General features: G+C 43.0%; 1 protein-coding gene and 1 pseudogene across 2 annotated transcripts in view; both read right to left on the bottom strand.

Annotated features, from left to right (window-relative positions):
* The window catches only part of LOC143135392 (NACHT, LRR and PYD domains-containing protein 12-like), a 270,809-nt gene that overhangs the window by 62,790 nt on the left and 195,767 nt on the right, over positions 1-12,252 (bottom strand). The window lies entirely within an intron of this gene.
* On the bottom strand, positions 2,835-11,862 carry LOC143122414 (protein NLRC3-like; annotated as a pseudogene).

Raw genomic sequence — 12,252 nt, 5'->3', positions numbered from 1 at the left:
CACTTGACACACTGCAGCAGAAACAGGAAGGGTGGAGCTAAAAAGTCAGACACCTAATCAGTCTAATCAGAAGCACTTAGAGAGTGGCGTCAGACTCGACCAATAGGGATGGCTGCACATTCCTTTCATGGTGTGTGTGACCTGACTTGTGTTAAACAGTCCCTCACTGGGCTTGAACCTGTGACCTTGGGCATGGGAGCCTGAGACACACTCGGATCATTAGGATTAGGACTTTCACTGGCATTACAGCCTATTGGGTTTGTAAATAACCCTGAAACATTTGTTACTTCAGAAAAAAAGAAACAGATAGAAAAACAAATATCAAAGAAAGACATTGATGACAAGAGGAAAAAGGGTGAGAAGTGTGGGCTGAGACAGAAGAACACAACTGCACAAAGACATATGAGAAGATGAGAAAGAACTTCAACAAATTTCTGTCAGGCCATTTTAAACAACCAGGCTACCATCTCAAAGAGAGACATGGCAAAGAAAAGTAAAATTCAAAGAAGGAAGGAAGGAAAAATGAAGGAAAGAAAAAGAGGAGGTTGGACAGACAACAAAAGACAAAAAGAGGTGAGTGTGTGTGAGAGTGTGTGTGAGAGAGAGAGAGAGAGAGAGAGAGAGAGAGAGAGACAGAGAATGAAGGATGGATGGATGAGTAAAAGCAGAGGGACTTAGAAGAAACAGACAGAAGAGAGAGAGGACCGAAAAATAAAAGACAGGCATGTTGGGTCTCATGTTGTAAAGACCTGAGTGACATGTTTGAGATATTTACTCACTGTAATTCCTCCAGTTTACAGTGTGGGTCCTTCACTAAAGCAATGAGCTGCTCTACATCTGATTCACTCAGGTCATTGACCGACAGGTCCAGGTATTTGAGACTTGAGGAGTGTGAGGTCAGATCAGATACCAGATGTGAGCAGCTCTTATCTGTCAGATTGCAGCCCATTAGCCTGAAACAGAATGCTCTGAATGTTAATCACCCTCTTGTTCTACCACCCTCTCTTTCTCACATTCCACCCCCCTCCCCCCGCCCCCAGACACTTACACACACACACACACACACACACACACACACACACACACACACTCCTTCCCTTGCAAAAATAAATACATACTGTACATATATCCTCACAAAAACACTCTCCCATACATTCTACCATACATTCTAAATAAGCTCTTAAACACGCTGGCTTCAATTCTGCCTTCAACACCATCCAGGCCTGTCAGATAATCAGATGATCAGGACACTCACACAATCAGTCAGACCACCATCAGTTTGAGTGGGTCTGTGTCCTGTTAGAGTGGGTCTGTAACAACCTCCACTACCACCACTGGAGCCCCAAAGGGGGGTGTCCTGAAGCTCTTCCTTTTCACACCAACCACTGTGAACATCCTTCACTAGTCACTACACACGTGACACAACACACACACGGAGACACACAAATCCACTACATGAAATGATGCTTACTGTAGTTCCTCCAGTTGGCAGTTTTGATGACACAGAGCAGAAGATAAAAGTTCCACTCCTGAGTCCAGCAGCTCATTGCCACTCAGGTGCAGCTGTCTGAGACTTGAGGAGTGTGAGGTCAGAGCAGAGGTCAGATAAGAACAGCTCTTCTCTGTCAGATGACACTTAAACAGCCTGAAACAGAATGATCGATCAGAATATTAATAACATATTTTTTCTCTGTCTCTGCATTCCTGTGTTTCAAAACACAAACAACGCCATACAATCCTTCTAACCTACCTTTACCCCCCCCCCCCCCCCCCACACACACACACTTATCTTTCCCCACACACACTCCCTCACACACCTCTTACACACAAGTACTATCTCTCTTCAACCAATGCTGTTATCTGAAACATGGAATTGCTTCTTTAGGACTTCAACTTGCACATTCTGCAAAAAAACGAAAATAACTAACTTTGAAAAAAAAAAAATTCAACGTAGTTTTTCGCGACTTGCGTCTCTGCGCCTTGCACCTGGAATTCACATGCCTGGTCACATATATTTCCCCACACACACTCCCTCACACACCTCTTACACACATGTACTATCTCTCTTCAACACACTCAAACACATTCTCACTCACTCTCTCTCTCTCACACACACATTTACCACCTTCCCTACACACTCTCTCTCCCACACACTCACACACACATTCACACTTTCCCAGTTATCCACACACACCCTCTCTCAGACACTATACACACCTCATACAAACAAAGCCCCCCTCACACACGCATACATACACACACACAAACTCACACACTTACAGTACACACACACACATACACATCCTTCTTTCACACAAACATGAAGTTATACTTACTCAAGTTTCTCCAGTTTGCAGTTTTGATGACAAAGAGCAGAACATAACAGTTCCACTCCTGAGTCCAGCAGCTCATTCTCACTCAGGTTCAGCCGTCTGAGACTTGAGGAGTGTGCGGTCAGGGCAGAGACCAGATAGGAACAGCTTGTCTCTGTCAGATCACATTCAGTCAACCTGAAACAGAACATTGTTATCTGAATCACATATCTTCTACTCACCTCTACTCGCCCCCACACACACTCCAGTCTAAAAACTCACACTCACTTTCTCTCTAACCTAAACACACACTCTTTCAAGGAGGCGTACATTCTCTCCACTATCTGCTGTCTTACATTTACCAAAACACCCCTCACTAACTTTCACACACACACACACACACACGCACACGCACACACATACACATCCCTCTCTCAAACAAACTCACTATATGAAATTATACTTACTTTAGTTCCTCCAGTTTGCAGAACAAAGTGCAGAACATAAAAGTTCCACTCCTGAGTAGTCCAGCAGCACATTGTAACTCAGGTCCAGCAGTCTGAGACTTGAGGAGTGTGCGGTCAGAGCAGAGGCCAGATAAGAACAGCTCTTCTCTGTCAGTTTACATCGAATCAGCCTAAAACAGATTGATAGATCGGAATATTACAGTAATCACCTATACTCTCACACACACAAAAAACACACACACACACACACACACACACACACACACACACACACCAGAGCTAGTGAGCGGAGCTGAGCGGTGCGAATATCCCGCTCCTTGCTCAGGTGACTGTTCACTCGGCCGCTCCTCTGCTCAAGTTCGCATCAGGACGCTCCAGTCAAAATTTTCCCAGTGAAAGCGCTCCATGCTTGCTCCAATTTAAGAGAGGGAGAAATAATCTACATGACGAATTGTCACCTTAAACAAAAAAACTTTAATCCCAAAGAACTAAGAGCAACGGCAATATATTTCACTCATAGAGAACATTTATTTTAAAAGATAGTGCAACACTGATATTGCAACAATGAACAATCTTGACAACATCAATACACATAAACCTAAAACTAAAAGAATCAGTGGGATTAATTGCCTAAAGAATACAGGCTTAGCATTCAAGTTTTACTTTAGCCTTCTACTTGATATGAGGCATATTCAAATTCCTCATGTTTTTCTTTGCTCTCCGTAGCACACACTCATGTTTCTGCAAAATATGTCTTCTTATATTCCAAAATGAATCTTTACTCAATGAAACAGTGTCACCACATGGTTGTTCTTGCTCTACATTGTTAGTATATATTTGTTTTGTAGGAATAGCACACTTGTATGACTACTGGGTTTCCTTTCTAAAATATTTAGCGAACTACATCCCCATCAACGAACTTACAATGGCCAATCTTTGAAATTTAACGGTCTTGGTTTTATTAGGAAGACGTGAATTCTGGGTGGATATGGGCATGCCTCAGACTCGTGGAGTGAGCGGTATCGGAGCGAAATTGGAGCGGAACAGAGCGTCCGCTCCGGCCTCTAAATTAAAAACGCTCCAACAAAACTCCATCCACTCCGCTCCTCACTCTCCGCTCCACTCACTAGCTCTGACACACACACACACACATACACACACACACACACACACACACACACACACACACACACACACACACACACACACACACAAACACACAAACACACAAACACATATTCACAAATATGCTGTATAAACACAGTGTTTCTTACTCAGCTAATGTGGATGTTGTGACCACTGGCACCAGCCTCTGAAGAACATCATCTGGACTGAGGAGTTCAGTCTGATCTTTCTCTGGAGTCTTTATGTACTTCTGCAGGTCAAACTCAGCCAGCTGCTCTTCTGACATCTTTAATTCAAATCTCTTAATCTCCCACTCCCCTGGTAAGAGCATGTCTACACCCAGAGTTCCTGAGCTCCTCTTCTCCTCCACTACAGCATGGTGATTCAGCTCATTCAGACAGTAGAACAGGTTGATTCTTCTGTCTGAGCTACTCTGATCTCTGATCTTCTGTTTGATATACTGGACTGTTGGCTCTGAGCTATCTGATTGGCTACTGCTCAGTGGCAGCATGTGCTTTAAGAGAATCTGATTGGACTCCAGTGAGAGGCCCAGAAGGAAGCGGAGGAAAAGGTCCAGGTGTCCATTCTTACTCTGTAAGGCGAGATCCACTGCAGTCTTGTGTAGGTCATGAAGTGTTGCATCTCTGAACAGAGCAGAGAGCTGAGGGGTTTGCTGTTGGTCAGACATGTTTCTCTGTCTGTTGCTAAAGCACAGGAAGACATAAGAAGCTCCAAGAAACTCTTGGACGCTCAGATGCACAAAGCTGAATACCTTCCCCTGGTACAGTCCAGACTCCTCTCTGAAGATCTGAGTACACACACCTGAGTACACTGATGCTTCTGTGACATCAATGCCACACTCTCTCAGGTCTTCCACATAGAATATCAGATTGCCCTTCTCCAGCTGATGGAAAGCCAGTTTCCCCAGTTTGAAAATCACCTCTTCATCACTCTCATTTCTCTCTGTGTACTTGTACTTTTTCATGTTTGTCTGGATGATCGATCAGGAAGCGTGTGTACATCTGAGTCAGAGTCCTTGGCATTTCTAAACTCTCTGATTCCTCTGATGTTCTCACTACAACAGTGGCTGAAATCCAGCAGAAGACTGGAATGTGGCACATGATGTAGAGGCTCCTGGATGACTTCAGGTGTGTGATGGTTCTGCTAGCCAGGTTCTCATCACTAATTTGTCTCCTGAAGTATTCCTCTTTCTGTGGGTCGTTGAATCCTTTTATTTCTGTCACCTGGTCCACGCATTCAGAAGGGATCTGATTTGCTGCTGCTGGTCGGGTGGTGATCCAGAGGAGAGCAGAGGGAAGCAGATTCCCCCGGATGAGGTTTGTCAGCAGCACGTCCATTGAGGCTGGCTCTGTCACATCACAACACCTTGGGTTGGAGCGGAAATCTAGAGGAAGTCGACACTCATCCAGACCATCAAAGATGAACATGATTCTGTGCTTGGAACTGGCGAAGACTCTTGAATCTTTTATTTCTGAGGAGAAGTGCTGAATAAGATCCACCAGACTGAATTTTTTCTCCTTCATCAGGTTCAGCTCCCGGAAAGGAAGAGGAAATATGAAGTGGACATCCTGATTGGCTGTTCCTTCAGCCCAGTCCAGAATGAACTTCTGCACAGATACCGTTTTTCCAATGCCAGCCACTCCCTTTGTCAGAACTGTTCTGATTACTTTGTCTTGCCCAGATAAAGGTTTAAAGATGTCATTACTTTTGATGGATCTGCCTTGTGCTGCTTTTCTCCAGGATGCCCTCTCTATCTGTCTGACCTCATGTTCATCATTGACCTCTCCTCCTCCCCCCTCTGTGATGTAGAGCTCTGTGTAGATCTCCTGGAGGAGTCTGGTGTCTCCCTGCTGCGTGATTCCCTCAATCAGACACTGAAACTTCTTCCGCAGGTGGGATTTGTGAATCTGCTGCACTTCCACATATTTTACTTGACCTGGTTGGAATCTGTGTAAAAAAAGAAAGAAACATAAACACATAAGCCATTTACATGCTTTTCAGATTTTCTAGTATGTCCTCAGAGTGCTCTGTGCTGGTTATCATCGGTCAAGCAGGAATGAATTATAGCTTTCAGACTCACAGGACATTCTAACAAATATGTACAGTATGATCACTGTTTCCCTCATGGACATTCTAACAAATATGTATGATCACTGTTTCCCTCATGTGACTCATGCTAAATTGACTTGCAGGGACTTGAAGAACTAAAAAAAAAACGCCATTAATAACAAAATAATAACAAAATTATTCCCATCACTGATTATCTTACTGTCCAGTAGATGAGTCTCCCTCTTTAAATTTGACTGGCCAATCCTTAGATCGATCACTCTTCATGGACACACAACTGAGTGTAGGGGAGTGTGACCTCTTCTTCTTTTTTGGACTACAGCAAAACAAATATCATTAGCTATACAACACACACACACACACACATCCACACACACAGCATAAAAATAGGAGCCATTATCTTACTGTCCAGTAGATGAGTCTCCCTCTATAAATTTGACTGGCCAATCCTTAGATCGATCACTCTTCATGGACACACAGCTGGGTGTAGGGGAGTGTGACCTCTTCTTCCTTTTTGGACTACAGCAAAACAAATATCATTAGCTATACAACACTCACACACACACACACACACACACACTTGGATCGATCACTCTTCATGGACACACAGCTGGGTGTAGGGGAGTGTGACCTTTTCTTCTTCTTCTTCTTCTTCTTCTTCTTTTTTGGACTGCAGCAAAAAAACATACAGTACACAGAGATATTTATTATTATTGTATAAGCATAAGTAAGTATATATACTGGTCCTGATGCTGTCTGTGGGCGCACATTACGCTTCTGTGCAGACCAACTAAGTGGAGTATTCACCTGCCTCTTCAATATGTGTGCAAAAGAAGGCCATATTCCCCAGATATGGAAGAGCTCCACCATAATTCCACTAGCTAAACTAAATAAACCCAAGGAGTTGAAAGATTTTAGACCAGTAGCTCTTACATCCTTGGTGATGAAAATCTTTGAAAAAATCCTTAGAGTTGAAATTATGTCCTTGGTCACTGGAAAACTGGATCCATTACAGTTTGCTTATCAAACTGGTAGAAGTGTTGATGACGCAAAACTTTTTATTTTATATACAGTATATAAACACTTGGAGAAGCCTGGGTCCCATGTTAGGCTTTTATTTGCAGATTTTTCTTCTGCTTTCAACAAAATGCAGCCACATATCCTGATCGAGAGACTAGCAAATGATTTTCAGGTACCGAATCAACTATTGCTACTACTTTTAAATTTTTTAACAGATAGAACACACAGAGTCTTTGTAAATGGTCAGTTGTCCCAACCTATTACTTCAAACACTGGCTCGCCGCAAGGATGTGTATTCCAAGGTCCACATTCCAGTCATGGGCTAGTGTTGACATCATTTCTGAAGTGGTGCGACAATAATTTTTTAGATTTAAATGTAGCCAAAACAAAGGAGCTCATAATTGATTTTAGAAGGACAAAAGCAGATCCAATAGCAAGTGTCATACATGGGGGGGGATGTGGAAATCGTTGATTTTTACAAGTACTTAGGTACAATATTTGACAGTGAGCTCAAGTTTCATACCCTGGAAATCCAGAGTTCTCGCGAGAGCACAATTTGAATTGTGCCCGCAAGATACTCTGGCCTAACCTGGCCCTAGCCAGATGAATTTCGCTCCGCCTAGCTCCACTCATCCATCTGGAACCGATCTATTGAAGTGTTGCTTCAGAGGGCTGGACCTAATCAAAAAATGCTTGCATATGATTGAATAAGCCACTTGTCCGTCATCTATTGACGTGCTACTTCAACCACTCACATCGAAGCCAACCCGTGACGCTGATAACAGTCTCACAGTTGCTTCTACGCTATGTCACATCTATGAAACTCCCGCCCTGCGTCCTGATTGGCTAAACCATAAAGTTGGTTGGAGAAATCACTCTCAATGGAAGAGGTTCCAGATGGATGTGAGTGAAGCTAGGCGGAGCTAAGCGGAACGACATTCATCTGGCTAGGCTAGGGCCAGGTTAACTCTGGCCACGAGCAATAGGCTTGTTCGACTTCGACTGAGTCTGACTTCGTCTGGCTTACTACGTAAACGTGATCTTCAGAGGCTAGCCCGGAGGAGCTACAACAGAGGGCAGCTCATCCCGGACAGAAAGGCTACAGTCTGCCTGACGTGACTCACGGGAGACATCGCGGGAGATATCGCGGAATCTTGTTTGCAATAAACACAGCAGAACTTTCATTCTTACTCATTATAATGAGCATGATGACTGACGAAATAAATTCTTATGATGTAGTTTAAATAAACCACTGTTGTCATACAGTTAACAGGCCTGCATTGTAGCACATAAATTCAATATCAAGTGTTTCCCCTATATGTGTGTCTATCTATTTAGCCAACAGCAGAAAATAACAGAATATCCAAACGTTTTCAGTAGGCTAGCCTACCATTGTTGCAGAAATCACGTATAAGAAGGTATCCCTTCGATTTCTGTTTATTTTCGCATATTCCAACATAAGGAAGCAGCATGAGCCTCTAGTCATAATCGTCATGAGGACATTCCTCCCAAATGGCCCTATCACGTCTTTGAACTGACGTCATGAGGGCGTGTTTCAGCGAGAGGGACCTGGCTGCAGACCTCTGGGGGAATTCTATCAGTGGAGCTCCACTCAATAACGGAAATACGTCACCTCCACTTGAATAAGGAAGTAGTCGCTGAAATAACGTGAGACCTGTTTGTGTATTTGATATATATATATATATATATATATATATATATATATATATATATATATATATAATTAAATTAATTGTATATAAATGAACATTAGGAAGAAAATAAACGCATAAAGTAAGCCTAAGTCACCTATTAGAGCTACTAGCTACATTAGCAGCTAGCGAGTAAGACTACAGCTATAACCTGCTGACTTACTGACGTGAAAAAACAGACGTCGGGCTAAATCTTTAACTCCTTTATTATCAAAACATTACAAACTTACATCTGTATAACTTGTACACGTAGCTCCTCCAAGATGTGCACACACATTTTTAAAAAGCGCGGCCAGGCAGCCACCGCTGTAGGGGCGGAGTGGAGGTGCGTCATAGTCAGTGGAGGTGACGTATTTCCGTTCTGGAGTGGAGCTCCACTCCCCATAGGTCTGCAGCCAGGTACTCTTGGTTTCAGCTCGTGCAGCTCGTGGAAGGCAACTGCAAGATCTGTCTGCAGGCTAAGACTCCCGCGATATTTTAAGGCCATGTGACATGGTGTCACGGTGGTAAGTCTCTCCCCGGCTGACAGAAGTCGGACAGAATTTCTAACCAGTATGCATTGCGTCCATCCCAGTATGCATTGTGTTCAACCCAGCATGCATCACATCAAGTCAGATCTGCACAGATCTGCCGCAAGTCGAACTCCCCTAATGATCCAAATTTCTTCTACCTCTCGAGCGAGAGGGACCAATCAAATCGGTGTAGGCGGGACAAAGGCGAGCTGCACTGATGACGACGGTGCTGCGACGTCCGAAATCATCTAGAAAACATTGCAAGATAGCTACCGATGAACACCAGTTGTTTGAAACGGCTTTGGCCGCTACAATAAAGTATTTAGATTTGGCTTTTCAACTAAAAGAGGAGCAGAAAATCGCCCTCAAATCGTTCCTTTGCAAGAACTGGATGTCACACCGTGAATTGTTGTGATTGGTCGTAGCGTTATCCAACTGCGTGCAGTGAGAGTTTCAAATGCATGCTTGGTGCCGCCCATAGATATATACACTAGATGTCGCCTTGACTACTGCTGTTCATTGGAACGAATGCGTCAATCGAGACGCCATCTTGCTTCAGTGATCCACTCCTCTATAATGCATTAGCGTCAATCTGGGCAAAGATCTAGCGAAAATAAAATCACCATAAATCGTCAAAATCTCAAGCAATTATCTAATTTTTTGGGTTGTTCCAACTGACAGGCATGTATTTATGGTTGAGTCTACAGAAAACTAAGCTTAAGACGATAATAAAGATACATTTTACCCGTCTAGCCCCATAGACTCCCATTCATTCTGCACTAGCTAGCGGCGGCCCCTAGAGGAACAATGAGTAAACTGCAACCAGGTTCGATACAATGAAAGTAAACAGGCTCTTCGTAGACAGGCTCTGGTTGAGGCCACATACCCCTCGTCTCGTTTACTCATGTAAGTTGTAATCTCACCAGAAGTTGCTGTAGATCTGTAGAACATTTACCTCTGCTACTACATAGGCTACGCCAGTCGTTACTTTTATAATCATGGGTCAGTGCCATGGGCAAACGAGATGTAGCTGAATTCATAAATGACAAAGCCATGAGAAAGGTGATTTTCTTACGTTTCAACAACAAAGAAGCCGATCTGCCATCATTGTGAGAAGTTCCCAAATTTGTCGCTAATCGCTAAAAAGGTTTTCTATCGCTGGGGATGGCCAAACGTTGCTAAATAGGTAACGCTGACAATACAGGAGAACTAGTTTAGCGATTCAGATCCCTGTACAAAGATGGCGGCGGTGTTGACGCATGCTGACAAGCAGAAGGCGACATCTAGTGTATATATCTATGGGTGCCGCCCCTCAAATTGGGTCATTTTCATTACTCGTGGCCAGACCCTTAATCTGAAAGATTCCAGGGTCTGGTTTACCAGGCTACAAGTTTCATGTAAACACTGAGACAATTGTTAAAAAGGGACAACAGAGAATTCATCTGCTGAGGAAGCTTAACTCCTTCAGTGTCTCTAAAACCATTTTACCATTTTATCAGTCTTTTATTGAGAGTCTTTTTTTCTTTTTTATGTTGGTTCAATAGCCTATCAGTCAAAGACAGGAACAGTCTCAGCAGCATTGTTAACACTTCATCAAAGATTATTGGAACACAGCTAAATAGTCTGAGTGCTCTGTTTAACAAACAGGCAGCCCAAAAGGCTAAAAGTATCATCAGTCAGCCTGATCATGTTTTGGGTGGTGAATTTTCATTAATGCCCTCTGGGAGGCGCTATTATTCTGTCAGGACAAAAACAAAAAGGTTTTCTGGATCCTTCATCCCTACATCCATTAGATTATTAAATAAGGTTGAAGGGACAGAGTACACTACTGAAATTTTGATTTACTGAGCGCTTTTAATACTATTTATTGTAGATTGATGGAGACCGGGACTGCAAACTTAATTGCCCACTGATGGGATTAATAAAGTTTTCTGAATCTGAATCTGAATATAGGGAAATTTGGTCTCTGCATTTATCCCAATCCTTGAATTAGTGAAACAGACTCAGCACACAGTGTACACACAGTGAGGTGAAGCGCACTAATCTGCTGCATGCAACAACAGCGGCGCTCGGGGAGCAGTGAGGGGTTAGGTGCCTTGCTCAAGGGCACTTCAGCCGTGCCTACTGGTCGGGGTTTGAACCGGCAACCCTCCGGTTACAAGTCCGAAGTACTAACCAGTAGGCCACAGCTGCCCTCCCATTTGTAATTGTCTTACACACCATACTGTATATAACACACAGATATGTATTATTATTATTATTATTATTATTATTATTATTATTATTATTACTGTTGTTGTTGTCTTACACACCATATAAGCGACCTTGGGTGCTTTGAAAGGCGCTATGTAACAAATCAAATGCATTATTATTATTATTATTATTATTATTATTATATAACACACATATATTTATTATTATTGTTGTTATCTTACCACAGCGACTCAGAATCATGGTCTTCTTTTTCACTGGAACTCATTTTAGGCAAACAAACCCCTTTTCCCAGGGTCTCCTTTTCCTGGTCATACACTGGAGAGTGCCAATGGGAAAGATCAACATTCACAGGTCATGAGTATGATTTCATTTGTATGCCATTATTCAGTTACCAGTAGTGGATGCCAATATGTACTGTAGTCATCAGTAGCGGCTGGTGGTTGAAAGCAGATATTAAGCACAACGTTGCTTATTTCGTTACTGAGAGATGTCTTTTCAATTATGAACACCACACACTAAACTGCATGCCTGGTTTTCTGCACATCAGCTCCCCCATCCCTAACTGAGACTCTAAGCCTCCATCACCCAACCCTAAACTTGACCAGACTTTTAATCTGATTTACATTTTGCCATTTATACTGTAACAACACCATATCTCTTTCATTTAAAGGAGCTTTATGAGGAACGTTATTTCCTGCAGTAACTCTGCACCTCTTTAGACTCCAGGCAACTCTTTTAAACCAGCCGAACCACTCCCTCATGACGACCCCATACCCCCAGGTGAGATTATGAACATGACCGT

Source organism: Alosa pseudoharengus, unplaced genomic scaffold (genome assembly GCF_046254945.1).
Source record: "Alosa pseudoharengus isolate Yale_2024_CS ecotype anadromous, Long Island Sound unplaced genomic scaffold, YU_APseudo_1.1 YU_APseudo_1.1_scf_1, whole genome shotgun sequence".
In the NCBI taxonomy this organism is placed as follows: Eukaryota; Metazoa; Chordata; class Actinopteri; order Clupeiformes; family Clupeidae; genus Alosa; species Alosa pseudoharengus.
This window is presented reverse-complemented; position numbering and strand designations above follow the sequence as displayed.